The following is a 27522-nucleotide window of genomic DNA, read 5'->3' on the forward strand; positions in this document are numbered from 1 at the left end:
AACGCCCGATCTCGTCCGATCTCGGAAGCTAAGCAGGGTCGGTCCTGCTTAGTACTTGGATGGGAGACCGCCTGGGAATACCAGGTGCTGTAAGCTTTTGCACCCACCTCCAATTCTCAACACGATTCACTGCTCTTTCCAAAAATTTTGGCATTCATTCGTCATTCAACTTTCACTTATCCTGTGGTTTGAAATCGTTTCCTTCACGTTGATTTGACAGATCAACGTCTCTTTGGAATAAAATTAATGTCCAACAGAGGGAGCCGTCTGCACGGGGATCGGTCATGATATCACTTGGACATGAAACAGCTTGGGATTTCCGCCTGCTGGATGCCTTTGCACCTCCACTGGAAAAGCCCACTTTTGCAACAAACATCAAATACCGCATCTGCGAGCTCGCAGAGGACCGTATGCGAGCCTGACAGGCTGCGCGCTCAAACCACCACGGGAGCGGGCCCCTCCTTTGTGCACTCCGGAGGAGGTTTATTAAATGAAAAAAAAATCACCCCACTACTCCACCCCCGACCCGGAAGTGCCCTGTCTGCTATAAAGAGGACAATTTTCATTTTTTCCCTCGCTTACGGCCATACTACCCTGAGAACGCCCGATCTCGTCCGATCTCGGAAGCGAAGCAGGGTCGGGCCTGGTTAGTACTTGGATGGGAGACCGCCTGGGAATACAGTGCACTCCGCTTAATAGAACACCGGTTAATAGAGTAATCCGCTTAATAGAGCAAAAGGCTCTGGAACCGATTTGCCTAATGCAATTTCCTATAAAGATACTCCGCTTAGTAGAACAGATCTCCGCTTAATAGAACAGGCCGTAAGCAATGAACATTGTAAACTAGTGCTTTTCGAAGTGTAGCTATCGCGATACTGTACCACTATCGCGAGAAAACGCGGTAGTTCTAGCCGTATACAGGAACAGGTAGCACGCGTCACTCCACACATAGACACACGCACGTCACAATGGCTTCAACTTCATTCAAGAGACGAGGGCTATCACCTGCGGATAAGAAGGACATACTCAGACGATACGATGCATTGCCGGATTCACAGAAGGTACGTCCGCGGTTTCCAGGACTTCCCTCTTATCCAGCGCATTGAGAGGGAAGTCAACCGCAATATTACGGACTCCTGTTTCCAGACAAAAGTAACGAAATTTTTCTCGTGATTTGAGATGTTTGACTGAAGTTGATTAAAGTTGTTGTTTTGTTGTTTGATTAAAGATATGGACGTCCACAGTCGAAATATCTCTTCTAACTCGTCAGCAGGGGTTTTTCAGCGTGCATAACTTGGTCGTCGACGTGTCTGAAGGTGTACCTAATAAAGTGTCTCCGGCTAATAGAAACCCCGCTTAGTAGAACAGAAGCGCTTCGGCCCAATGGTGTTCTATTAAGCGGAGTGCACTGTACCAGGTGCTGTAAGCTTTTGCACCCACCTCCAATTCTCAACACGATTCACTGCTCTTTCCAAAAATTTTGGCTTTCATTCGTCATTCAACTTTCACTTATCCTGTGGTTTGAAATCGTTTCCTTCACGTTGATTTGACAGATCAACGTCTCTTTGGAATAAAATTAATGTCCAACAGAGGGAGCCGTCTGCACGGGGATCGGTCATGATATCACTTGGACATGAAACAGCTTGGGATTTCCGCCTGCTGGATGCCTTTGCACCTCCACTGGAAAAGCCCACTTTTGCAACAAACATCAAATACCGCATCTGCGTGCTCGCAGAGGACCGTATGCGAGCCTGACAGGCTGCGCGCTCAAACCACCACGGGAGGGGCCCCTCCTTCGTGCTCTCGGGAGGAGGTCATTAAATGAAAAAAAAAAAATCACCCCACTACTCCATCCCCGACCTGCAAGTGCCCTGTCTGCTATAAAGGGGACAATTTTCAAGTTTTCCCTCGCTTACGGCCATACTACCCTGAGAACGCCCGATCTCGTCCGATCTCGGAAGCTAAGCAGGGTCGGGCCTGGTTAGTACTTGGATGGGAGACCGCCTGGGAATACCAGGTGCTGTAAGCTTTTGCACCCACCTCCAATTCACAACACGATTCACTGCTCTTTCCAAAAATTTTGGCATTCATTCGTCATTCAACTTTCACTTATCCTGTGGTTTGAAATCGTTTCCTTCACGTTGATTTGACAGATCAACGTCTCTTTGGAATAAAATTAATGTCCAACAGAGGGAGCCGTCTGCACGGGGATCGGTCATGATAGCACTTGGACATGAAACAGCTTGGGATTTCCGCCTGCTGGATGCCTTTGCACCTCCACTGGAAAAGCCCACTTTTGCAACAAACATCAAATACCGCATCTGCGTGCTCGCAGAGGACCGTATGCGAGCCTGACAGGCTGCGCGCTCAAACCACCACGGGAGCGGGCCCCTCCTTCGTGCTCTCGGGAGGAGGTCATTAAATGAAAAAAAAAAATCACCCCACTACTCCATCCCCGACCCGCAAGTGCCCTGTCTGCTATAAAGGGGACAATTTTCACGTTTTCCCTCTCTTACGGCCATACTACCCTGAGAACGCCCGATCTCGTCCGATCTCGGAAGCTAAGCAGGGTCGGTCCTGCTTAGTACTTGGATGGGAGACCGCCTGGGAATACCAGGTGCTGTAAGCTTTTGCACCCACCTCCAATTCTCAACACGATTCACTGCTCTTTCCAAAAATTTTGGCATTCATTCGTCATTCAACTTTCACTTATCCTGTGGTTTGAAATCGTTTCCTTCACGTTGATTTGACAGATCAACGTCTCTTTGGAATAAAATTAATGTCCAACAGAGGGAGCCGTCTGCACGGGGATCGGTCATGATATCACTTGGACATGAAACAGCTTGGGATTTCCGCCTGCTGGATGCCTTTGCACCTCCACTGGAAAAGCCCACTTTTGCAACAAACATCAAATACCGCATCTGCGAGCTCGCAGAGGACCGTATGCGAGCCTGACAGGCTGCGCGCTCAAACCACCACGGGAGCGGGCCCCTCCTTTGTGCACTCCGGAGGAGGTTTATTAAATGAAAAAAAAAATCACCCCACTACTCCACCCCCGACCCAGAACGACCCTGTCTGCTATAAAGAGGACAATTTTCGCAGTTTCCCTCGCTTACGGCCATACTACCCTGAGAACGCCCGATCTCGTCCGATCTCGGAAGCTAAGCAGGGTCGGGCCTGGTTAGTACTTGGATGGGAGACCGCCTGGGAATACCAGGTGCTGTAAGCTTTTGCACCCACCTCCAATTCACACCACGATTCACTGCTCTTTCCAAAAATTTTGGCATTCATTCGTCATTCAACTTTCACTTATCCTGTGGTTTGAAATCGTTTCCTTCACGTTGATTTGACAGATCAACGTCTCTTTGGAATAAAATTAATGTCCAACAGAGGGAGCCGTCTGCACGGGGATCGGTCATGATAGCACTTGGACATGAAACAGCTTGGGATTTCCGCCTGCTGGATGCCTTTGCACCTCCACTGGAAAAGCCCACTTTTGCAACAAACATCAAATACCGCATCTGCGTGCTCGCAGAGGACCGTATGCGAGCCTGACAGGCTGCGCGCTCAAACCACCACGGGAGCGGGCCCCTCCTTCGTGCTCTCGGGAGGAGGTCATTAAATGAAAAAAAATCACCCCACTACTCCATCCCCGACCCGCAAGTGCCCTGTCTGCTATAAAGGGGACAATTTTCACGTTTTCCCTCTCTTACGGCCATACTACCCTGAGAACGCCCGATCTCGTCCGATCTCGGAAGCTAAGCAGGGTCGGGCCTGCTTAGTACTTGGATGGGAGACCGCCTGGGAATACCAGGTGCTGTAAGCTTTTGCACCCACCTCCAATTCTCAACACGATTCACTGCTCTTTCCAAAAATTTTGGCATTCATTCGTCATTCAACTTTCACTTATCCTGTGGTTTGAAATCGTTTCCTTCACGTTGATTTGACAGATCAACGTCTCTTTGTAATAAAATTAATGTCCAACAGAGGGAGCCGTCTGCACGGGGATCGGTCATGATAGCACTTGGACATGAAGCAGCTTGGGATTTCCGCCTGCTGGATGCCTTTGCACCTCCACTGGAAAAGCCCACTTTTGCAACAAACATCAAATACCGCATCTGCGTGCTCGCAGAGGACCGTATGCGAGCCTGACAGGCTGCGCGCTCCAACCACCACGGGAGCGGGCCCCTCCTTCGTGCTCTCGGGAGGAGGTCATTAAATGAAAAAAAAATCACCCCACTACTCCATCCCCGACCCGCAAGTGCCTTGTCTGCTATAAAGGGGACAATTTTCACGTTTTCCCTCGCTTACGGCCATACTACCCTGAGAACGCCCGATCTCGGAAGCTAAGCAGGGTCGGGCCTGGTTAGTACTTGGATGGGAGACCGCCTGGGAATACCAGGTGCTGTAAGCTTTTGCACCCACCTCCAATTCACAACACGATTCACTGCTCTTTCCAAAAATTTTGGCATTCATTCGTCATTCAACTTTCACTTATCCTGTGGTTTGAAATCGTTTCCTTCACGTTGATTTGACAGATCAACGTCTCTTTGGAATAAAATTAATGTCCAACAGAGGGAGCCGTCTGCACGGGGATCGGTCATGATAGCACTTGGACATGAAACAGCTTGGGATTTCCGCCTGCTGGATGCCTTTGCACCTCCACTGGAAAAGCCCACTTTTGCAACAAACATCAAATACCGCATCTGCGTGCTCGCAGAGGACCGTATGCGAGCCTGACAGGCTGCGCGCTCCAACCACCAAGGGAGCGGGCCCCTCCCGCGTGCTCTCGGGAGGAGGTCATTAAATGAAAAAAAAATCACCCCACTACCCCATCCCCGACCCGCAAGTGCCCTGTCTGCTATAAAGGGGACAATTTTCACGTTTTCCCTCGCTTACGGCCATACTACCCTGAGAACGCCCGATCTCGTCCGATCTTGGAAGCTAAGCAGGGTCGGGCCTGGTTAGTACTTGGATGGGATACCGCCTGGGAATACCAGGTGCTGTAAGCTTTTGCACCCACCTCCAATTCTCAACACGATTCACTGCTCTTTCCAAAAATTTTGGCTTTCATTCGTCATTCAACTTTCACTTATCCTGTGGTTTGAAATCGTTTCCTTCACGTTGATTTGACAGATCAACGTCTCTTTGGAATAAAATTAATGTCCAACAGAGGGAGCCGTCTGCACGGGGATCGGTCATGATATCACTTGGACATGAAACAGCTTGGGATTTCCGCCTGCTGGATGCCTTTGCACCTCCACTGGAAAAGCCCACTTTTGCAACAAACATCAAATACCGCATCTGCGTGCTCGCAGAGGACCGTATGCGAGCCTGACAGGCTTCGCGCTCAAACCACCACGGGAGGGGCCCCTCCTTCGTGCTCTCGGGAGGAGGTCATTAAATGAAAAAAAAAAAATCACCCCACTACTCCATCCCCGACCCGCAAGTGCCCTGTCTGCTATAAAGGGGACAATTTTCAAGTTTTCCCTCGCTTACGGCCATACTACCCTGAGAACGCCCGATCTCGTCCGATCTCGGAAGCTAAGCAGGGTCGGGCCTGGTTAGTACTTGGATGGGAGACCGCCTGGGAATACCAGGTGCTGTAAGCTTTTGCACCCACCTCCAATTCACAACACGATTCACTGCTCTTTCCAAAAATTTTGGCATTCATTCGTCATTCAACTTTCACTTATCCTGTGGTTTGAAATCGTTTCCTTCACGTTGATTTGACAGATCAACGTCTCTTTGGAATAAAATTAATGTCCAACAGAGGGAGCCGTCTGCACGGGGATCGGTCATGATAGCACTTGGACATGAAACAGCTTGGGATTTCCGCCTGCTGGATGCCTTTGCACCTCCCCTGGAAAAGCCCACTTTTGCAACAAACATCAAATACCGCATCTGCGTGCTCGCAGAGGACCGTATGCGAGCCTGACAGGCTGCGCACTCCAACTACCACGGGAGCGGGCCCCTCCTTCGTGCTCTCGGGAGGAGGTCATTAAATGAAAAAAAAAAATCACCCCACGACTCCACCCCCGACCCAGAACTGCCCTGTCTGCTATAAAGGGGACAATTTTCACGTTTTCCCTCGCTTACGGCCATACTACCCTGAGAACGCCCGATCTCGGAAGCTAAGCAGGGTCGGGCCTGGTTAGTACTTGGATGGGAGACCGCCTGGGAATACCAGGTGCTGTAAGCTTTTGCACCCACCTCCAATTCTCAACACGATTCACTGCTCTTTCCAAAAATTTTGGCTTTCATTCGTCATTCAACTTTCACTTATCCTGTGGTTTGAAATCGTTTCCTTCACGTTGATTTGACAGATCAACGTCTCTTTGGAATAAAATTAATGTCCAACAGAGGGAGCCGTCTGCACGTGGATCGGTAATGATAGCACTTGGACATGAAGCAGCTTGGGATTTCCGCCTGCTGGATGCTTTTGCACCTCCACTGGAAAAGCCAACTTTTGCAACAGACATCAAGTACAGCCTCTGCGTGCTCGCAGAGGACCGTATGCGAGCCTGACAGGCTGCGCGCTCAAACCACCACGGGAGCGGGCCCCTCCTTTGTGCACTCCGGAGGAGGTTTATTAAATGAAAAAAAAATCACCCCACTACTCCACCCCCGACCCGGAAGTGCCCTGTCTGCTATAAAGAGGACAATTTTCATTTTTTCCCTCGCTTACGGCCATACTACCCTGAGAACGCCCGATCTCGTCCGATCTCGGAAGCGAAGCAGGGTCGGGCCTGGTTAGTACTTGGATGGGAGACCGCCTGGGAATACAGTGCACTCCGCTTAATAGAACACCGGTTAATAGAGTAATCCGCTTAATAGAGCAAAAGGCTCTGGAACCGATTTGCCTAATGCAATTTCCTATAAAGATACTCCGCTTAGTAGAACAGATCTCCGCTTAATAGAACAGGCCGTAAGCAATGAACATTGTAAACTAGTGCTTTTCGAAGTGTAGCTATCGCGATACTGTACCACTATCGCGAGAAAACGCGGTAGTTCTAGCCGTATACAGGAACAGGTAGCACGCGTCACTCCACACATAGACACACGCACGTCACAATGGCTTCAACTTCATTCAAGAGACGAGGGCTATCACCTGCGGATAAGAAGGACATACTCAGACGATACGATGCATTGCCGGATTCACAGAAGGTACGTCCGCGGTTTCCAGGACTTCCCTCTTATCCAGCGCATTGAGAGGGAAGTCAACCGCAATATTACGGACTCCTGTTTCCAGACAAAAGTAACGAAATTTTTCTCGTGATTTGAGATGTTTGACTGAAGTTGATTAAAGTTGTTGTTTTGTTGTTTGATTAAAGATATGGACGTCCACAGTCGAAATATCTCTTCTAACTCGTCAGCAGGGGTTTTTCAGCGTGCATAACTTGGTCGTCGACGTGTCTGAAGGTGTACCTAATAAAGTGTCTCCGGCTAATAGAAACCCCGCTTAGTAGAACAGAAGCGCTTCGGCCCAATGGTGTTCTATTAAGCGGAGTGCACTGTACCAGGTGCTGTAAGCTTTTGCACCCACCTCCAATTCTCAACACGATTCACTGCTCTTTCCAAAAATTTTGGCTTTCATTCGTCATTCAACTTTCACTTATCCTGTGGTTTGAAATCGTTTCCTTCACGTTGATTTGACAGATCAACGTCTCTTTGGAATAAAATTAATGTCCAACAGAGGGAGCCGTCTGCACGGGGATCGGTCATGATATCACTTGGACATGAAACAGCTTGGGATTTCCGCCTGCTGGATGCCTTTGCACCTCCACTGGAAAAGCCCACTTTTGCAACAAACATCAAATACCGCATCTGCGTGCTCGCAGAGGACCGTATGCGAGCCTGACAGGCTGCGCGCTCAAACCACCACGGGAGGGGCCCCTCCTTCGTGCTCTCGGGAGGAGGTCATTAAATGAAAAAAAAAAATCACCCCACTACTCCATCCCCGACCCGCAAGTGCCCTGTCTGCTATAAAGGGGACAATTTTCAAGTTTTCCCTCGCTTACGGCCATACTACCCTGAGAACGCCCGATCTCGTCCGATCTCGGAAGCTAAGCAGGGTCGGGCCTGGTTAGTACTTGGATGGGAGACCGCCTGGGAATACCAGGTGCTGTAAGCTTTTGCACCCACCTCCAATTCACAACACGATTCACTGCTCTTTCCAAAAATTTTGGCATTCATTCGTCATTCAACTTTCACTTATCCTGTGGTTTGAAATCGTTTCCTTCACGTTGATTTGACAGATCAACGTCTCTTTGGAATACAATACAATACAATACAATACAATACATGCTGATTTATATAGCGCTTTCACAACAGCGGCAGCTGTAACAAAGCGCTTTACAAAACAGTATAAAATTAATGTCCAACAGAGGGAGCCGTCTGCACGGGGATCGGTCATGATAGCACTTGGACATGAAACAGCTTGAGATTTCCGCCTGTGGATGCCTTTGCACCTCCCCTGGAAAAGCCCACTTTTGCAACAAACATCAAATACCGCATCTGCGTGCTCGCAGAGGACCGTATGCGAGCCTGACAGGCTGCGCACTCCAACCACCACGGGAGCGGGCCCCTCCTTCGTGCTCTCGGGAGGTCATTAAATGAAAAAAAAAAAATCACCCCACGACTCCACCCCCGACCCAGAACTGCCCTGTCTGCTATAAAGGGGACAATTTTCACGTTTTCCCTCGCTTACGGCCATACTACCCTGAGAACGCCCGATCTCGGAAGCTAAGCAGGGTCGGGCCTGGTTAGTACTTGGATGGGAGACCGCCTGGGAATACCAGGTGCTGTAAGCTTTTGCACCCACCTCCAATTCACAACACGATTCACTGCTCTTTCCAAAAATTTTGGCATTCATTCGTCATTCAACTTTCACTTATCCTGTGGTTTGAAATCGTTTCCTTCACGTTGATTTGACACATCAACGTCTCTTTGGAATAAAATTAATGTCCAACAGAGGGAGCCGTCTGCACGGGGATCGGTCATGATAGCACTTGGACATGAAACAGCTTGGGATTTCCGCCTGCTGGATGCCTTTGCACCGCCACTGGAAAAGCCAACTTTTGCAACAGACATCAAGTACAGCCTCTGCGTGCTCGCAGAGGACCGTATGCGAGCCTGACAGGCTGCGCGCTCAAACCACCACGGGAGCGGGCCCCTCCTTTGTGCACTCCGGAGGAGGTTTATTAAATGAAAAAAAAATCACCCCACTACTCCACCCCCGACCCGGAAGTGCCCTGTCTGCTATAAAGAGGACAATTTTCATTTTTTCCCTCCCTTACGGCCATACTACCCTGAGAACGCCCGATCTCGTCCGATCTCGGAAGCTAAGCAGGGTCGGTCCTGGTTAGTACTTGGATGGGAGACCGCCTGGGAATACCAGGTGCTGTAAGCTTTTGCACCCACCTCCAATTCACAACACGATTCACTGCTCTTTCCAAAAATTTTGGCTTTCATTCGTCATTCAACTTTCACTTATCCTGTGGTTTGAAATCGTTTCCTTCACGTTGATTTGACAGATCAACGTCTCTTTGGAATAAAATTAATGTCCAACAGAGGGAGCCGTCTGCACGGGGATCGGTCATGATATCACTTGGACATGAAACAGCTTGGGATTTCCGCCTGCTGGATGCCTTTGCACCTCCACTGGAAAAGCCCACTTTTGCAACAAACATCAAATACCGCATCTGCGTGCTCGCAGAGGACCGTATGCGAGCCTGACAGGCTGCGCGCTCAAACCACCACGGGAGGGGCCCCTCCTTCGTGCTCTCGGGAGGAGGTCATTAAATGAAAAAAAAAAAATCACCCCACTACTCCATCCCCGACCCGCAAGTGCCCTGTCTGCTATAAAGGGGACAATTTTCAAGTTTTCCCTCGCTTACGGCCATACTACCCTGAGAACGCCCGATCTCGTCCGATCTCGGAAGCTAAGCAGGGTCGGGCCTGGTTAGTACTTGGATGGGAGACCGCCTGGGAATACCAGGTGCTGTAAGCTTTTGCACCCACCTCCAATTCACAACACGATTCACTGCTCTTTCCAAAAATTTTGGCATTCATTCGTCATTCAACTTTCACTTATCCTGTGGTTTGAAATCGTTTCCTTCACGTTGATTTGACAGATCAACGTCTCTTTGGAATAAAATTAATGTCCAACAGAGGGAGCCGTCTGCACGGGGATCGGTCATGATAGCACTTGGACATGAAACAGCTTGGGATTTCCGCCTGCTGGATGCCTTTGCACCTCCCCTGGAAAAGCCCACTTTTGCAACAAACATCAAATACCGCATCTGCGTGCTCGCAGAGGACCGTATGCGAGCCTGACAGGCTGCGCACTCCAACTACCACGGGGGCGGGCCCCTCCTTCGTGCTCTCGGGAGGAGGTCATTAAATGAAAAAAAAAATCACCCCACGACTCCACCCCCGACCCAGAACTGCCCTGTCTGCTATAAAGGGGACAATTTTCACGTTTTCCCTCGCTTACGGCCATACTACCCTGAGAACGCCCGATCTCGGAAGCTAAGCAGGGTCGGGCCTGGTTAGTACTTGGATGGGAGACCGCCTGGGAATACCAGGTGCTGTAAGCTTTTGCACCCTCCTCCAATTCACAACACGATTCACTGCTCTTTCCAAAAATTTTGGCATTCATTCGTCATTCAACTTTCACTTATCCTGTGGTTTGAAATCGTTTCCTTCACGTTGATTTGACAGATCAACGTCTCTTTGTAATAAAATTAATGTCCAACAGAGGGAGCCGTCTGCACGGGGATCGGTCATGATAGCACTTGGACATGAAACAGCTTGGGATTTCCGCCTGCTGGATGCCTTTGCACCTCCACTGGAAAAGCCCACTTTTGCAACAAACATCAAATACCGCATCTGCGAGCTCGCAGAACCGTATGCGAGCCTGACAGGCTGCGCGCTCAAACCACCACGGGAGCGGGCCCCTCCTTTGTGCACTCCGGAGGAGGTATATTAAATGAAAAAAAAATCACCCCACTACTCCATCCCCGACCCGCAAGTGCCCTGTCTGCTATAAAGGGGACAATTTTCACTTTTTCCCTCGCTTACTGCCATACTACCCTGAGAACGCCCGATCTCGTCTGATCTCAGAAGCTAAGCAGGGTCGGGCCTGGTTAGTACTTGGATGGGAGACCGCCTGGGAATACCAGGTGCTGTAAGCTTTTGCACCCACCTCCAATTCTCAACACGATTCACTGCTCTTTCCAAAAATTTTGGCTTTCATTAGTCATTCAACTTTCACTTATCCTGTGGTTTGAAATCGTTTCCTTCACGTTGATTTGACAGATCAACGTCTCTTTGGAATAAAATTAATGTCCAACAGAGGGAGCCGTCTGCACGTGGATCGGTAATGATAGCACTTGGACATGAAGCAGCTTGGGATTTCCGCCTGCTGGATGCTTTTGCACCTCCACTGGAAAAGCCAACTTTTGCAACAGACATCAAGTACAGCCTCTGCGTGCTCGCAGAGGACCGTATGCGAGCCTGACAGGCTGCGCGCTCAAACCACCACGGGAGCGGGCCCCTCCTTTGTGCACTCCGGAGGAGGTTTATTAAATGAAAAAAAAATCACCCCACTACTCCACCCCCGACCCGGAAGTGCCCTGTCTGCTATAAAGAGGACAATTTTCATTTTTTCCCTCGCTTACGGCCATACTACCCTGAGAACGCCCGATCTCGTCCGATCTCGGAAGCGAAGCAGGGTCGGGCCTGGTTAGTACTTGGATGGGAGACCGCCTGGGAATACAGTGCACTCCGCTTAATAGAACACCGGTTAATAGAGTAATCCGCTTAATAGAGCAAAAGGCTCTGGAACCGATTTGCCTAATGCAATTTCCTATAAAGATACTCCGCTTAGTAGAACAGATCTCCGCTTAATAGAACAGGCCGTAAGCAATGAACATTGTAAACTAGTGCTTTTCGAAGTGTAGCTATCGCGATACTGTACCACTATCGCGAGAAAACGCGGTAGTTCTAGCCGTATACAGGAACAGGTAGCACGCGTCACTCCACACATAGACACACGCACGTCACAATGGCTTCAACTTCATTCAAGAGACGAGGGCTATCACCTGCGGATAAGAAGGACATACTCAGACGATACGATGCATTGCCGGATTCACAGAAGGTACGTCCGCGGTTTCCAGGACTTCCCTCTTATCCAGCGCATTGAGAGGGAAGTCAACCGCAATATTACGGACTCCTGTTTCCAGACAAAAGTAACGAAATTTTTCTCGTGATTTGAGATGTTTGACTGAAGTTGATTAAAGTTGTTGTTTTGTTGTTTGATTAAAGATATGGACGTCCACAGTCGAAATATCTCTTCTAACTCGTCAGCAGGGGTTTTTCAGCGTGCATAACTTGGTCGTCGACGTGTCTGAAGGTGTACCTAATAAAGTGTCTCCGGCTAATAGAAACCCCGCTTAGTAGAACAGAAGCGCTTCGGCCCAATGGTGTTCTATTAAGCGGAGTGCACTGTACCAGGTGCTGTAAGCTTTTGCACCCACCTCCAATTCTCAACACGATTCACTGCTCTTTCCAAAAATTTTGGCTTTCATTCGTCATTCAACTTTCACTTATCCTGTGGTTTGAAATCGTTTCCTTCACGTTGATTTGACAGATCAACGTCTCTTTGGAATAAAATTAATGTCCAACAGAGGGAGCCGTCTGCACGGGGATCGGTCATGATATCACTTGGACATGAAACAGCTTGGGATTTCCGCCTGCTGGATGCCTTTGCACCTCCACTGGAAAAGCCCACTTTTGCAACAAACATCAAATACCGCATCTGCGTGCTCGCAGAGGACCGTATGCGAGCCTGACAGGCTGCGCGCTCAAACCACCACGGGAGGGGCCCCTCCTTCGTGCTCTCGGGAGGAGGTCATTAAATGAAAAAAAAAAATCACCCCACTACTCCATCCCCGACCCGCAAGTGCCCTGTCTGCTATAAAGGGGACAATTTTCAAGTTTTCCCTCGCTTACGGCCATACTACCCTGAGAACGCCCGATCTCGTCCGATCTCGGAAACTAAGCAGGTTCGGGCCTGGTTAGTACTTGGATGGGAGACCGCCTGGGAATACCAGGTGCTGTAAGCTTTTGCACCCACCTCCAATTCACAACACGATTCACTGCTCTTTCCAAAAATTTTGGCATTCATTCGTCATTCAACTTTCACTTATCCTGTGGTTTGAAATCGTTTCCTTCACGTTGATTTGACAGATCAACGTCTCTTTGGAATAAAATTAATGTCCAACAGAGGGAGCCGTCTGCACGGGGATCGGTCATGATAGCACTTGGACATGAAACAGCTTGGGATTTCCGCCTGCTGGATGCCTTTGCACCTCCACTGGAAAAGCCCACTTTTGCAACAAACATCAAATACCGCATCTGCGTGCTCGCAGAGGACCGTATGCGAGCCTGACAGGCTGCGCACTCCAACCACCACGGGAGCGGGCCCCTCCTTCGTGCTCTCGGGAGGTCATTAAATGAAAAAAAAAAATCACCCCACGACTCCACCCCCGACCCAGAACTGCCCTGTCTGCTATAAAGGGGACAATTTTCAAGTTTTCCCTCGCTTACTGCTATACTACCCTGAGAACGCCCGATCTCGTCTGATCTCGGAAGCTAAGCAGGGTCGGGCCTGGTTAGTACTTGGATGGGAGACCGCCTGGGAATACCAGGTGCTGTAAGCTTTTGCACCCACCTCCAATTCTCAACACGATTCACTGCTCTTTCCAAAAATTTTGGCTTTCATTAGTCATTCAACTTTCACTTATCCTGTGGTTTGAAATCGTTTCCTTCACGTTGATTTGACAGATCAACGTCTCTTTGGAATAAAATTAATGTCCAACAGAGGGAGCCGTCTGCACGTGGATCGGTAATGATAGCACTTGGACATGAAGCAGCTTGGGATTTCCGCCTGCTGGATGCTTTTGCACCTCCACTGGAAAAGCCAACTTTTGCAACAGACATCAAGTACAGCCTCTGCGTGCTCGCAGAGGACCGTATGCGAGCCTGACAGGCTGCGCGCTCAAACCACCACGGGAGCGGGCCCCTCCTTTGTGCACTCCGGAGGAGGTTTATTAAATGAAAAAAAAATCACCCCACTACTCCACCCCCGACCCGGAAGTGCCCTGTCTGCTATAAAGAGGACAATTTTCATTTTTTCCCTCGCTTACGGCCATACTACCCTGAGAACGCCCGATCTCGTCCGATCTCGGAAGCGAAGCAGGGTCGGGCCTGGTTAGTACTTGGATGGGAGACCGCCTGGGAATACAGTGCACTCCGCTTAATAGAACACCGGTTAATAGAGTAATCCGCTTAATAGAGCAAAAGGCTCTGGAACCGATTTGCCTAATGCAATTTCCTATAAAGATACTCCGCTTAGTAGAACAGATCTCCGCTTAATAGAACAGGCCGTAAGCAATGAACATTGTAAACTAGTGCTTTTCGAAGTGTAGCTATCGCGATACTGTACCACTATCGCGAGAAAACGCGGTAGTTCTAGCCGTATACAGGAACAGGTAGCACGCGTCACTCCACACATAGACACACGCACGTCACAATGGCTTCAACTTCATTCAAGAGACGAGGGCTATCACCTGCGGATAAGAAGGACATACTCAGACGATACGATGCATTGCCGGATTCACAGAAGGTACGTCCGCGGTTTCCAGGACTTCCCTCTTATCCAGCGCATTGAGAGGGAAGTCAACCGCAATATTACGGACTCCTGTTTCCAGACAAAAGTAACGAAATTTTTCTCGTGATTTGAGATGTTTGACTGAAGTTGATTAAAGTTGTTGTTTTGTTGTTTGATTAAAGATATGGACGTCCACAGTCGAAATATCTCTTCTAACTCGTCAGCAGGGGTTTTTCAGCGTGCATAACTTGGTCGTCGACGTGTCTGAAGGTGTACCTAATAAAGTGTCTCCGGCTAATAGAAACCCCGCTTAGTAGAACAGAAGCGCTTCGGCCCAATGGTGTTCTATTAAGCGGAGTGCACTGTACCAGGTGCTGTAAGCTTTTGCACCCACCTCCAATTCTCAACACGATTCACTGCTCTTTCCAAAAATTTTGGCTTTCATTCGTCATTCAACTTTCACTTATCCTGTGGTTTGAAATCGTTTCCTTCACGTTGATTTGACAGATCAACGTCTCTTTGGAATAAAATTAATGTCCAACAGAGGGAGCCGTCTGCACGGGGATCGGTCATGATATCACTTGGACATGAAACAGCTTGGGATTTCCGCCTGCTGGATGCCTTTGCACCTCCACTGGAAAAGCCCACTTTTGCAACAAACATCAAATACCGCATCTGCGTGCTCGCAGAGGACCGTATGCGAGCCTGACAGGCTGCGCGCTCAAACCACCACGGGAGGGGCCCCTCCTTCGTGCTCTCGGGAGGAGGTCATTAAATGAAAAAAAAAAATCACCCCACTACTCCATCCCCGACCCGCAAGTGCCCTGTCTGCTTTAAAGGGGACAATTTTCAAGTTTTCCCTCGCTTACGGCCATACTACCCTGAGAACGCCCGATCTCGTCCGATCTCGGAAGCTAAGCAGGGTCGGGCCTGGTTAGTACTTGGATGGGAGACCGCCTGGGAATACCAGGTGCTGTAAGCTTTTGCACCCACCTCCAATTCACAACACGATTCACTGCTCTTTCCAAAAATTTTGGCATTCATTCGTCATTCAACTTTCACTTATCCTGTGGTTTGAAATCGTTTCCTTCACGTTGATTTGACAGATCAACGTCTCTTTGGAATAAAATTAATGTCCAACAGAGGGAGCCGTCTGCACGGGGATCGGTCATGATAGCACTTGGACATGAAACAGCTTGGGATTTCCGCCTGCTGGATGCCTTTGCACCTCCACTGGAAAAGCCCACTTTTGCAACAAACATCAAATACCGCATCTGCGTGCTCGCAGAGGACCGTATGCGAGCCTGACAGGCTGCGCACTCCAACCACCACGGGAGCGGGCCCCTCCTTCGTGCTCTCGGGAGGTCATTAAATGAAAAAAAAAAATCACCCCACGACTCCACCCCCGACCCAGAACTGCCCTGTCTGCTATAAAGGGGACAATTTTCACGTTTTCCCTCGCTTACGGCCATACTACCCTGAGAACGCCCGATCTCGGAAGCTAAGCAGGGTCGGGCCTGGTTAGTACTTGGATGGGAGACCGCCTGGGAATACCAGGTGCTGTAAGCTTTTGCACCCACCTCCAATTCACAACACGATTCACTGCTCTTTCCAAAAATTTTGGCATTCATTCGTCATTCAACTTTCACTTATCCTGTGGTTTGAAATCGTTTCCTTCACGTTGATTTGACAGATCAACGTCTCTTTGGAATAAAATTAATGTCCAACAGAGGGAGCCGTCTGCACGGGGATCGGTCATGATAGCACTTGGACATGAAACAGCTTGGGATTTCTGCCTGCTGGATGCCTTTGCACCGCCACTGGAAAAGCCAACTTTTGCAACAGACATCAAGTACAGCCTCTGCGTGCTCGCAGAGGACCGTATGCGAGCCTGACAGGCTGCGCGCTCAAACCACCACGGGAGCGGGCCCCTCCTTTGTGCACTCCGGAGGAGGTTTATTAAATGAAAAAAAAATCACCCCACTACTCCACCCCCGACCCGGAAGTGCCCTGTCTGCTATAAAGAGGACAATTTTCATTTTTTCCCTCCCTTACGGCCATACTACCCTGAGAACGCCCGATCTCGTCCGATCTCGGAAGCTAAGCAGGGTCGGTCCTGGTTAGTACTTGGATGGGAGACCGCCTGGGAATACCAGGTGCTGTAAGCTTTTGCACCCACCTCCAATTCACAACACGATTCACTGCTCTTTCCAAAAATTTTGGCATTCATTCGTCATTCAACTTTCACTTATCCTGTGGTTTGAAATCGTTTCCTTCACGTTGATTTGACAGATCAACGTCTCTTTGGAATAAAATTAATGTCCAACAGAGGGAGCCGTCTGCACGGGGATCGGTCATGATAGCACTTGGACATGAAACAGCTTGGGATTTCCGCCTGCTGGATGCCTTTGCACCTCCACTGGAAAAGCCCACTTTTGCAACAAACATCAAATACCGCATCTGCGTGCTCGCAGAGGACCGTATGCGAGCCTGACAGGCTGCGCGCTCCAACCACCACGGGAGCGGGCCCCTCCTTCGTGCTCTCGGGAGGAGGTCATTAAATGAAAAAAAAAATCACCCCACTACCCCATCCCCGACCCGCAAGTGCCCTGTCTGCTATAAAGGGGACAATTTTCACGTTTTCCCTCGCTTACGGCCATACTACCCTGAGAACGCCCGATCTCGTCCGATCTCGGAAGCTAAGCAGGGTCGGGCCTGGTTAGTACTTGGATGGGAGACCGCCTGGGAATACCAGGTGCTGTAAGCTTTTGCACCCACCTCCAATTCTCAACACGATTCACTGCTCTTTCCAAAAATTTTGGCTTTCATTAGTCATTCAACTTTCACTTATCCTGTGGTTTGAAATTGTTTCCTTCACGTTGATTTGACAGATCAACGTCTCTTTGGAATAAAATTAATGTCCAACAGAGGGAGCCGTCTGCACGTGGATCGGTAATGATAGCACTTGGACATGAAGCAGCTTGGGATTTCCGCCTGCTGGATTCTTTTGCACCTCCACTGGAAAAGCCAACTTTTGCAACAGACATCAAGTACAGCCTCTGCGTGCTCGCAGAGGACCGTATGCGAGCCTGACAGGCTGCGCGCTCAAACCACCACGGGAGCGGGCCTCTCCTTTGTGCACTCCGGAGGACGTTTATTAAATGAAAAAAAAATCACCCCACTACTCCACCCCCGACCCGGAAGTGCCCTGTCTGCTATAAAGAGGACAATTTTCATTTTTTCCCTCGCTTACGGCCATACTACCCTGAGAACGCCCGATCTCGTCCGATCTCGGAAGCTAAGCAGGGTCGGGCCTGGTTAGTACTTGGATGGGAGACCGCCTGGGAATACAGTGCACTCCGCTTAATAGAACACCGGTTAATAGAGTAATCCGCTTAATAGAGCAAAAGGCTCTGGAACCGATTTGCCTAATGCAATTTCCTATAAAGATACTCCGCTTAGTAGAACAGGTCTCCGCTTAATAGAACAGGCCGTAAGCAATGAACATTGTAAACTAGTGCTTTTCGAAGTCTAGCTATCGCGATACTGTACCACTATCGCGAGAAAACGCGGTAGTTCTAGCCGTATACAGTAACAGGTAGCACGCGTCACTCCACACATAGACACACGCACGTCACAATGGCTTCAACTTCATTCAAGAGACGAGAGAGAGACGAAGTGTAGCTATCGCGATACTGTACCACTATCGCGAGAAAACGCGGTAGTTCTAGCCGTATACAGTAACAGGTAGCACGCGTCACTCCACACATAGACACACGCACGTCACAATGGCTTCAACTTCATTCAAGAGACGAGGGCTATCACCTGCGGATAAGAAGGACATACTCAGACGATACGATGCATTGCCGGATTCACAGAAGGTACGCCCGCGGTTTCCAGGACTTCCCTCTTATCCAGCGCATTGAGAGGGAAGTCAACCGCAAAATTACGGACTCCTGTTTCCAGACAAAAGTAACGAAATTTTTCTCGTGATTTGAGATGTTTGACTGAAGTTGATTAAAGTTGTTGTTTTGTTGTTTGATTAAAGATATGGACGTCCACAGTGGAAATATCTCTTCTAACTCGTCAGCAGGGGTTTTTCTGCGTGCATAACTTGGTCGTCGACGTGTCTGAAGGTGTACCTAATAAAGTGTCTCCGGCTAATAGAAACCCCGCTTAGTAGAACAGAAGCGCTTCGGCCCAATGGTGTTCTATTAAGCGGAGTGCACTGTACCAGGTGCTGTAAGCTTTTGCACCCACCTCCAATTCTCAACACGATTCACTGCTCTTTCCAAAAATTTTGGCTTTCATTCGTCATTCAACTTTCACTTATCCTGTGGTTTGAAATTGTTTCCTTCACGTTGATTTGACAGATCAACGTCTCTTTGGAATAAAATTAATGTCCAACAGAGGGAGCCGTCTGCACGCGGATCGGTCATGATAGCACTTGGACATGAAGCAGCTTGGGATTTCCGCCTGCTGGATGCCTTTGCAACTCCACTGGAAAAGCCCACTTTTGCAACAAACATCAAATACCGCGTCTGCGTGCTCGCAGAGGACCGTATGCGAGCCTGACAGGCTGCGCGCTCAAACCACCACGGGAGCGGGCCCCTCCTTCGTGCTCTCGGGAGGAGGTCATTAAATGAAAAAAAAAATCACCCCACTACTCCATCCCCGACCCGCAAGTGCCCTGTCTGCTATAAAGGGGACAATTTTCACGTTTCCATCGCTTACGGCCATACTACCCTGAGAACGCCCGATCTCGTCCGATCTCGGAAGCTAAGCAGGGTCGGACCTGGTTAGCACTTGGATGGGAGACCGCCTGGGAATACCAGGTGCTGTAAGCTTTTGCACCCACCTCCAATTCACAACACGATTCACTGCTCTTTCCAAAAATTTTGGCATTCATTCGTCATTCAACTTTCACTTATCCTGTGGTTTGAAATCGTTTCCTTCACGTTGATTTGACAGATCAACGTCTCTTTGGAATAAAATTAATGTCCAACAGAGGGAGCCGTCTGCACGGGGATCGGTCATGATAGCACTTGGACATGAAACAGCTTGGGATTTCCGCCTGCTGGATGCCTTTGCACCGCCACTGGAAAAGCCAACTTTTGCAACAGACATCAAGTACAGCCTCTGCGTGCTCGCAGAGGACCGTATGCGAGCCTGACAGGCTGCGCGCTCAAACCACCACGGGAGCGGGCCCCTCCTTTGTGCACTCCGGAGGAGGTTTATTAAATGAAAAAAAAATCACCCCACTACTCCACCCCCGACCCGGAAGTGCCCTGTCTGCTATAAAGAGGACAATTTTCATTTTTTCCCTCCCTTACGGCCATACTACCCTGAGAACGCCCGATCTCGTCCGATCTCGGAAGCTAAGCAGGGTCGGTCCTGGTTAGTACTTGGATGGGAGACCGCCTGGGAATACCAGGTGCTGTAAGCTTTTGCACCCACCTCCAATTCACAACACGATTCACTGCTCTTTCCAAAAATGTTGGCATTCATTCGTCATTCAACTTTCACTTATCCTGTGGTTTGAAATCGTTTCCTTCACGTTGATTTGACAGATCAACGTCTCTTTGGAATAAAATTAATGTCCAACAGAGGGAGCCGTCTGCACGGGGATCGGTCATGATAGCACTTGGACATGAAACAGCTTGGGATTTCCGCCTGCTGGATGCCTTTGCACCTCCACTGGAAAAGCCCACTTTTGCAACAAACATCAAATACCGCATCTGCGTGCTCGCAGAGGACCGTATGCGAGCCTGACAGGCTGCGCGCTCCAACCACCAAGGGAGCGGGCCCCTCCTTCGTGCTCTCGGGAGGAGGTCATTAAATGAAAAAAAAAATCACCCCACGACCCCATCCCCGACCCGCAAGTGCCCTGTCTGCTATAAAGGGGACAATTTTCACGTTTTCCCTCGCATACGGCCATACTACCCTGAGAACGCCCGATCTCGTCCGATCTCGGAAGCTAAGCAGGGTCGGGCCTGGTTAGTACTTGGATGGGAGACCGCCTGGGAATACCAGGTGCTGTAAGCTTTTGCACCCACCTCCAATTCTCAACACGATTCACTGCTCTTTCCAAAAATTTTGGCTTTCATTAGTCATTCAACTTTCACTTATCCTGTGGTTTGAAATCGTTTCCTTCACGTTGATTTGACAGATCAACGTCTCTTTGGAATAAAATTAATGTCCAACAGAGGGAGCCGTCTGCACGTGGATCGGTAATGATAGCACTTGGACATGAAACAGCTTGGGATTTCCGCCTGCTGGATGCCTTTGCACCTCCACTGGAAAAGCCCACTTTTGCAACAAACATCAAATACCGCATCTGCGTGCTCGCAGAGGACCGTATGCGAGCCTGACAGGCTGCGCGCTCAAACCACCACGGGAGCGGGCCCCTCCTTTGTGCACTCCGGAGGAGGTTTATTAAATGAAAAAAAAATCACCCCACTACTCCACCCCCGACCCGGAAGTGCCCTGTCTGCTATAAAGAGGACAATTTTCATTTTTTCCCTCCCTTACGGCCATACTACCCTGAGAACGCCCGATCTCGTCCGATCTCGGAAGCTAAGCAGGGTCGGACCTGGTTAGCACTTGGATGGGAGACCGCCTGGGAATACCTGGTGCTGTAAGCTTTTGCACCCACCTCCAATTCACAACACGATTCACTGCTCTTTCCAAAAATTTTGGCATTCATTCGTCATTCAAGTTTCACTTATCCTGTGGTTTGAAATCGTTTCCTTCACGTTGATTTGACAGATCAACGTAACTTTGGAATAAAATTAATGTCCAACAGAGGGAGCCGTCTGCACGCGGATCGGTCATGATAGCACTTGGACATGAAGCAGCTTGGGATTTCCGCCTGCTGGATGCCTTTGCAACTCCACTGGAAAAGCCCACTTTTGCAACAAACATCAAATACCGCGTCTGCGTGCTCGCAGAGGACCGTATGCGAGCCTGACAGGCTGCGCGCTCAAACCACCACGGGAGCAGGCCCCTCCTTCGTGCTCTCGGGAGGAGGTCATTAAATGAAAAAAAAAATCACCCCACTACTCCACCCCCGACCCGGAAGTGCCCGGTCTGCTATAAAGGGGACAATCTTCACATTTTCCCTCGCTTACGGCCATACTACCCTGAGAACGCCCGATCTCGGAAGCTAAGCAGGGTCGGGCCTGGTTAGTACTTGGATGGGAGACCGCCTGGGAATACCAGGTGCTGTAAGCTTTTGCACCCACCTCCAATTCTCAACACGATTCACTGCTCTTTCCAAAAGTTTTGGCATTCATTCGTCATTCAACTTTCACTTATCCTGTGGTTTGAAATCGTTTCCTTCACATTGATTTGTGTTGAGGAATGGGAGCTGTCAATTTGCTCTTGGCCCTTCCTTGGTTACAGATTCTTTTATCTCTCTATAATGTGGAAGAAGACCCAACACCACGTTGTCTTTTCTTCAGTTTATCGCAACGCAACACAAATCGATTCGGGCTCCTGTGAGTCTCAGATTTGATCAAGAAGCCCCGAGCAACTTCAGTAACACGTACAGATAGGCATGGTATGTTAATTATGTTAATTAGCGGCGGGCAGTCCTTCCCCTTATGTAAAAATCTGAAACAAAGAAAGTCAAGCAAAGTTCGATCTTGGCATTTTGACAAAGTACAGAGAATATCTGCTGGTCCACAAATCTTGACATTAGGTTTCCTCTTCGAAGGCACTTCACAGCCTTCAGGGACTTTTACGATGTGGGGGACGCAGAAGACGGCCAGGGGGCTGTTAATCACTCAAGGGCAATTAGGGCCCCAACTTCACCCTCCACTCTTTGTTTTAAGTACAAGCAGATGTTCAGGACAGAGACTAGTGTCAATAGTTCTCATAGCAAGATGAAATTCATCAACAATGTTCTACTACTACTTCTGGCGGAATAATTCCTTAACAAATCCCTCTCTTGATCACAATAAATATTGTGATCACAAAACTTCGGTGTCAAACTCCGTCGTCAAAGCGGGACAACCAACCCCATCTTGTGCAAAGCATCATCAAATAAACTACAGCCGGAAATAACAGTCTCAGTGAAGCCTGCCACCAGTGCCCACATTAGTAGAGAAATAGAGACCAAAATAACCAGTATAATCAGGAAGATATGTTATTAGTTCTGGGCCCCCTGAGAACTTTGTCTTGGTTTCACGTCCAGTCGTCCTTCCAAAGGTCACTTTTGAAGTTGGAGACGCTTCTTGGGGCTGACACATTCCTTCCCGGTAGACAGCATGATGGGTCCTTTGTGTCACTCTGCGTGGTCCCATTCATCTCGGCTGGTGCCACTTCCGCTGTAGGACCCCCAGATACACATGCTCGGGATACGTCTGTGGTTTCATGGGGTGTTCACCCTGGAGTCTCGTCCGCTCCTGAAAATAGGAGACGAGAACACTCAATGACTCCTTGTCTGCTTCATGGGGAATCGTTTGTTGAAGAGCCCCCGGTCCATGGATTGCCATGGAGCGGGGAACTCCTGGTCACGTCCCATCTTAAAAGGTGTGAGACCCGTGGTGGACTTAACAGTGGACCTCATGGTGAAAGCGCAAGTGGTAGCGTCTCATCCCAATCCGATTTCTCTGAGGTCATCACCATCGGAGTGTTTGATACAAGCCTCTGATTCGTTGGTTCGAGCTTACCTTGAATTGCAGATAAAAAACCCATGCCTCCCGAATTGGAGTCTTCAATTTAGTTGCCGACAGGACTGGACGTCCATCAATTTCATGCCGATACAAACCAGTCTCATCCCTGGCCACCCGGTTAGTTCTTCTCCTCCGGGATACCCTCTCTTGGTCTGAAATAAGGTTGTTAGTTTGGAAAATATACAATTTCCCATTTTTGATTCCACTTCCATCACTAAAGATCAAGTCGTCTTCTACTGTCTCTTTAGTCATCTAGTCTGCTTTGTCATTCCCTACTTTTACGTGGGAAAAGTCCTTCTAATATGTGTCCTGCATTTAATAACTACTTCTTTTGGTTTTAGCAGAGCCTCTCTAAGTTTTTGTTTCTTTGTTTTTTCTTCACGCAATGTTGCATCGATGTTCCTGTGGCATTCATTCATTCATTCATCTTCCGAGCCGCTTGATCCTCACTAGGGTCGCGGGGGGTGCTGGAGCCTATCCCAGCTGTCTTCGGGCAGTAGGCGGGGGACACCCTGAATCGGTTGCCAGCCAATCACAGGGCACACAGAGACGTACAACCATCCACGCTCACACTCACACCTAGGGACAATTTAGAGTGTTCAATCAGCCTGCCACGCATGTTTTTGGATTGTGGGAGGAAACCGGAGCACCCGGAGAAAACCCACGCAGGCCCGGGGAGAACATGCAAACTCCACGCAGGGAGGCCGGAGCCGGAATCGAACCCGGTACCTGTGCACTGTGAAGCCGACGTGCTAACCACTGGACTACCAGGCCGCCCTGTGCAGTTTATTAAATTTTTTATTGTAAATATTTGCCTCATGCTGCCGCATATCTGATGCATGCTGAATGTTTTTGCTCAATTGGGTCCAATTGCATGCTGACGTATGTCAAAATGAATCAAAATTAGTCTTTTACTTCCCTGTTGTTCACGTTCCTGCCAGTCACATTCCCCTCTCTTTTCTGAAAAAGAACTACAGAAACAGAACCTTCTTTTTCAGAAACCTCTAAGTAAATCAGCTAGACCAGGCTGCACAAAAGAAACCGGCATCGCTGTACCTTCTGATGTGTTCAGTCTCCCTGAAAATATAAAGGCAGTGTGCATTGTAATTTTCACATGCGATAGTTTGAAACCGCAAAAAGCCAAATGTCAAAGGACCCACCTTGCGGCTTCCAAAGAGCAAATCTTAGATGATCCATCGATAAGAACATTACCATACCGAATAAGTACACCGTCATCCGTAGGTCGGAAAGAGTAGAGTAGCTGTTTAAGCACTTGGATAAAAATTCCAGAAGACAAAATCGAATACGTGGGGCAACCGAGTGTAGTAAAATTTAACTCCAAGGTGAGAGAATGAGAAAATTCCCTATACGATTCTGAAAGTGATATGTGAAAAAAAACGTAGCTAAATCGATTACAAAAAAGGTGTACGAATGAGAATTTTTGGATATTTGAGTAGACGGCAAAAAAGTATGAGCGGCGCGGCCATGTCAGGCCTAGATACCAGTCAATGAGATGAGATCCTCTGACAGGTCCACTCTGGCTGCCACACCCTTCAGGCCCTACAATAATTGAGGAGGAGGGAACATTAAATAAATTGCCTTGTGTTTCACCCAACCAGGCCATGCGATAAATTTCAATCTCTAGTTTGTCAAAAGCATTGTGCAGTGGGAAGGACCGATCAGCGGATGGTAAGGTCATATGGAGGAAGTCTAAGGAGACCAAAGCCGATACTGTTGGAAGACAGAGTTCAGTGGTGGGTCATCGGCTGACTTTAGCAACAGTCAGCCTTGTATCAGCAGGCATTGGGAGCAAGTGTGGTCCAGCATGTTCAAGTTCATGACAGTCTTTCAGTGAGGCCAGCAGTGATCCCTATTGTTGGGGATTCGGGTACCCATGGAGCAGATGGGTATTGTCCATTTGGGGGTGCCGTATCCTGTCATTGTTGTTGGTTTTGCGGAGGAGGAGTCAGAGCTTGTTGATCATAGCCTGATTGATGAACAGGTGGGTGCCGGCGGTGCGGGCATTTCCTTGTCCAATGATTCACATCACCACAAATGAAACAGCCAGCTTGGCTCCCGTGACTTCCTCGTCCACGCCCACCTTCCCGTCTCGAACCTCCCCCCAGCCATGCGTCTCGGCCCTGCCTTGTGGGGAGGCCGTAATGTTGAGGTGTGGCTTGGAGCTGCGGTGTGGGTGTGATCAGCCGTGGTGGAGCCTGTTGAGAGACACTGATTGACATTTGATTAGATCTCCCAAGTTTCTCTCTTTTGCATGCATTACTGGAGGCTCTCTTAGCCTCTTGTACTTGTGGATTCAAAATGTCGTTTTGTAGCTTGGATGTTTTCTCAGTCTCTTCCTCGGCTCTCATTCGAGATTGCTGCACATAATATAGGAAATGAGTTCGCCAGTTCACGTCATCTGAAGTGGGGATAGTGGGAGAGTTAGTCATCATTTTCTGCACATCATACGGACAACCCCCCAGCACTGCTTGCCTGAACAAAGCTTGATTCAATGGATGACTATTGGGGTTCTGTCCTGTGACAGTCACCCAAGCATCCATACAATTAACCAAATAAGTCATTGGGTGTACCTCAGATAGCAATTCAAACGCCAGTTGTTGTGAAGGACCCAATGTTGTTGGATAAAGGGAACTCAGCGCGTCTGATTTTCTATCATTCAACCTAGTCAATTTGCAAGAGGCTATTCCCTCTAAAAGGTCCGTAATCTCTTTGGGTAAATACTTACTCTTAAGCCAGTCTATTGCCCACAATTGTATGTCATAGTAAGTTTTAGGCAAATCCAGCAACATTTGCCTCGTCAATTCAGTCTCCTTAGTTACAATAGTGGTCGCATCCCAAACACTCATGCTCTCATTATCCTGTTTAATTTGCATACATTTTTCTACTTTTACCAATTGTTTATGAACCACCCTGGGCAGATCAGGGGGAAGCTTGGCACACAAGGGATTCAGGTTGTCACGTTGTGCCCGAGGCGATGAAAGATCGCCTCGGGCACAACAAAATAACGAGGTGGATCCCCAGGTAAAGCAGACACGACAAGATTTTGTATGAACACAAAAAGTCTTTAATAACGAACAGAAAGAGCCCGACAGGGAAACAGTAACAAAAAACGCTGGTCAAATAAGGACCAGGGAAGAAATAAGGAAACAACAGAAAACGCTCGCAGAAAAAAAAACAAAAGGTGAGGAAGGATCTGATTAGACTATAGACTAAATATACAATTTTGGGACTAGAGAGAACGCAAGATAAACGGCCACAAGGCTAGAAGGCAATGAGAAATCTACTATAGAGGTTTTAGCGCGAGAGAACAATGGCACGGCGTGGAATTCTCCGGCAGTGAGTGGACTGCCAGAGCCTCTTAATAAAGGCAGATAATCAACCCGAAATGACGAACAGGTGTGCAGTTGGCGGAGGGAAAAGCCCGCCCCCTGCTGGAAGACACGGGACATGACACAGGTGGGTGACAGTAAAATGGCTAGTATGTGTTATCCCCTTCCTGTAGGTTTGTGCTTACAAACCTGCCTACGGAGCCTACACAATGATTAAAGTGCCCCTCTGTTAAGACGTTTATAATTTTATTTTTAATTCACTCAATATCTTTAACCCTCACAACACTGTCTGCGATTGTGATGAATATAGACACATTTTCGTGTGTCTGGTGAGCTCAGGTCTGCCTGCAGATTGACCATCCGCTCCAATTTCTTCTGCCTTGTCTACGTACAAGTGACCACTCGGCGCTTGTAGTGGGGTCATAATTTTAGCGCTCCTCACCCCATGCGGTGAAGGAGGCATCATCGCTGCCTTGATTATAATAACTTTGTCGGAGTTACTTTGGTTATATATTTTTTTCTTTTTCCAATGTCGAAGGCAGTGGTCAAACTGCCCATGAAATGCAATATATAGAAGAACCTCTACTTGTCAACTTGACCCTCTCTTTTCCCCTCGCATATAAACCACATCATATTATCATCTTAGAAACATCCACCGGCTCCGCTCTTTTCGTTATACTGACTTATTAACGCATTACAAGTCCAGCCTCAAAACACATCTGTTCAGACAGGATTATTCACTCGGACCATAAAGCCATTATTTTTTTGTTGTTGTATTTTTCTTATTTTATTTGATATTATTTTTAACATTGTATTC

The 27522-nt window shown here is 48.6% G+C and overlaps 20 non-coding genes and 11 pseudogenes across 20 annotated transcripts in view; all 31 read left to right on the forward strand.

Annotated features, from left to right (window-relative positions):
* The window catches only part of LOC127595172 (5S ribosomal RNA), a 119-nt gene extending 23 nt beyond the window's left edge, over positions 1-96 (forward strand). The window contains exon 1 of the ribosomal RNA XR_007961074.1: positions 1-96. This exon is cut by the window's left edge and continues 23 nt beyond it. This is a non-coding gene — a ribosomal RNA (5S ribosomal RNA).
* A 480-nt stretch (positions 97-576) lies between these two features.
* On the forward strand, positions 577-693 carry LOC127595186 (uncharacterized; annotated as a pseudogene).
* Positions 694-1910: 1217 nt separating this feature from the next.
* LOC127595161 (5S ribosomal RNA) lies at positions 1911-2029 on the forward strand. The gene has a single exon (XR_007961064.1). It is a non-coding gene; the product is annotated as a 5S ribosomal RNA (ribosomal RNA).
* A 481-nt stretch (positions 2030-2510) lies between these two features.
* On the forward strand, positions 2511-2629 carry LOC127595174 (5S ribosomal RNA). Its single transcript, XR_007961076.1, has one exon. It is a non-coding gene; the product is annotated as a 5S ribosomal RNA (ribosomal RNA).
* A 481-nt stretch (positions 2630-3110) lies between these two features.
* Positions 3111-3229, forward strand: LOC127595173 (5S ribosomal RNA). The gene has a single exon (XR_007961075.1). It is a non-coding gene; the product is annotated as a 5S ribosomal RNA (ribosomal RNA).
* Positions 3230-3707: 478 nt separating this feature from the next.
* Positions 3708-3826, forward strand: LOC127595162 (5S ribosomal RNA). Its single transcript, XR_007961065.1, has one exon. It is a non-coding gene; the product is annotated as a 5S ribosomal RNA (ribosomal RNA).
* Positions 3827-4305: 479 nt separating this feature from the next.
* Positions 4306-4414, forward strand: LOC127595176 (uncharacterized; annotated as a pseudogene).
* A 479-nt stretch (positions 4415-4893) lies between these two features.
* On the forward strand, positions 4894-5012 carry LOC127595159 (5S ribosomal RNA). The gene has a single exon (XR_007961062.1). It is a non-coding gene; the product is annotated as a 5S ribosomal RNA (ribosomal RNA).
* A 481-nt stretch (positions 5013-5493) lies between these two features.
* Positions 5494-5612, forward strand: LOC127595184 (5S ribosomal RNA). The gene has a single exon (XR_007961078.1). It is a non-coding gene; the product is annotated as a 5S ribosomal RNA (ribosomal RNA).
* Positions 5613-6093: 481 nt separating this feature from the next.
* On the forward strand, positions 6094-6202 carry LOC127595177 (uncharacterized; annotated as a pseudogene).
* Positions 6203-6682: 480 nt separating this feature from the next.
* On the forward strand, positions 6683-6799 carry LOC127595187 (uncharacterized; annotated as a pseudogene).
* Positions 6800-8015: 1216 nt separating this feature from the next.
* On the forward strand, positions 8016-8134 carry LOC127595190 (5S ribosomal RNA). The gene has a single exon (XR_007961079.1). It is a non-coding gene; the product is annotated as a 5S ribosomal RNA (ribosomal RNA).
* A 570-nt stretch (positions 8135-8704) lies between these two features.
* Positions 8705-8813, forward strand: LOC127595178 (uncharacterized; annotated as a pseudogene).
* Positions 8814-9293: 480 nt separating this feature from the next.
* Positions 9294-9412, forward strand: LOC127595165 (5S ribosomal RNA). Its single transcript, XR_007961067.1, has one exon. It is a non-coding gene; the product is annotated as a 5S ribosomal RNA (ribosomal RNA).
* Positions 9413-9893: 481 nt separating this feature from the next.
* Positions 9894-10012, forward strand: LOC127595151 (5S ribosomal RNA). The gene has a single exon (XR_007961054.1). It is a non-coding gene; the product is annotated as a 5S ribosomal RNA (ribosomal RNA).
* Positions 10013-10492: 480 nt separating this feature from the next.
* On the forward strand, positions 10493-10601 carry LOC127595179 (uncharacterized; annotated as a pseudogene).
* A 478-nt stretch (positions 10602-11079) lies between these two features.
* Positions 11080-11198, forward strand: LOC127595170 (5S ribosomal RNA). The gene has a single exon (XR_007961072.1). It is a non-coding gene; the product is annotated as a 5S ribosomal RNA (ribosomal RNA).
* A 480-nt stretch (positions 11199-11678) lies between these two features.
* On the forward strand, positions 11679-11795 carry LOC127595188 (uncharacterized; annotated as a pseudogene).
* A 1216-nt stretch (positions 11796-13011) lies between these two features.
* LOC127595171 (5S ribosomal RNA) lies at positions 13012-13130 on the forward strand. The gene has a single exon (XR_007961073.1). It is a non-coding gene; the product is annotated as a 5S ribosomal RNA (ribosomal RNA).
* A 478-nt stretch (positions 13131-13608) lies between these two features.
* Positions 13609-13727, forward strand: LOC127595160 (5S ribosomal RNA). The gene has a single exon (XR_007961063.1). It is a non-coding gene; the product is annotated as a 5S ribosomal RNA (ribosomal RNA).
* A 480-nt stretch (positions 13728-14207) lies between these two features.
* LOC127595189 (uncharacterized) lies at positions 14208-14324 on the forward strand (annotated as a pseudogene).
* A 1216-nt stretch (positions 14325-15540) lies between these two features.
* Positions 15541-15659, forward strand: LOC127595152 (5S ribosomal RNA). The gene has a single exon (XR_007961055.1). It is a non-coding gene; the product is annotated as a 5S ribosomal RNA (ribosomal RNA).
* A 478-nt stretch (positions 15660-16137) lies between these two features.
* Positions 16138-16246, forward strand: LOC127595180 (uncharacterized; annotated as a pseudogene).
* A 480-nt stretch (positions 16247-16726) lies between these two features.
* LOC127595166 (5S ribosomal RNA) lies at positions 16727-16845 on the forward strand. The gene has a single exon (XR_007961068.1). It is a non-coding gene; the product is annotated as a 5S ribosomal RNA (ribosomal RNA).
* A 480-nt stretch (positions 16846-17325) lies between these two features.
* Positions 17326-17444, forward strand: LOC127595153 (5S ribosomal RNA). The gene has a single exon (XR_007961056.1). It is a non-coding gene; the product is annotated as a 5S ribosomal RNA (ribosomal RNA).
* A 480-nt stretch (positions 17445-17924) lies between these two features.
* Positions 17925-18041, forward strand: LOC127595185 (uncharacterized; annotated as a pseudogene).
* A 1364-nt stretch (positions 18042-19405) lies between these two features.
* On the forward strand, positions 19406-19524 carry LOC127595168 (5S ribosomal RNA). The gene has a single exon (XR_007961070.1). It is a non-coding gene; the product is annotated as a 5S ribosomal RNA (ribosomal RNA).
* A 480-nt stretch (positions 19525-20004) lies between these two features.
* On the forward strand, positions 20005-20123 carry LOC127595167 (5S ribosomal RNA). The gene has a single exon (XR_007961069.1). It is a non-coding gene; the product is annotated as a 5S ribosomal RNA (ribosomal RNA).
* Positions 20124-20603: 480 nt separating this feature from the next.
* Positions 20604-20722, forward strand: LOC127595157 (5S ribosomal RNA). Its single transcript, XR_007961060.1, has one exon. It is a non-coding gene; the product is annotated as a 5S ribosomal RNA (ribosomal RNA).
* A 480-nt stretch (positions 20723-21202) lies between these two features.
* Positions 21203-21321, forward strand: LOC127595175 (5S ribosomal RNA). Its single transcript, XR_007961077.1, has one exon. It is a non-coding gene; the product is annotated as a 5S ribosomal RNA (ribosomal RNA).
* A 480-nt stretch (positions 21322-21801) lies between these two features.
* On the forward strand, positions 21802-21910 carry LOC127595181 (uncharacterized; annotated as a pseudogene).
* Positions 21911-27522: the final 5612 nt, after the last annotated feature.

The sequence above is a fragment of the Hippocampus zosterae genome, unplaced genomic scaffold (genome assembly GCF_025434085.1).
Source record: "Hippocampus zosterae strain Florida unplaced genomic scaffold, ASM2543408v3 HiC_scaffold_42, whole genome shotgun sequence".
In the NCBI taxonomy this organism is placed as follows: Eukaryota; Metazoa; Chordata; class Actinopteri; order Syngnathiformes; family Syngnathidae; genus Hippocampus; species Hippocampus zosterae.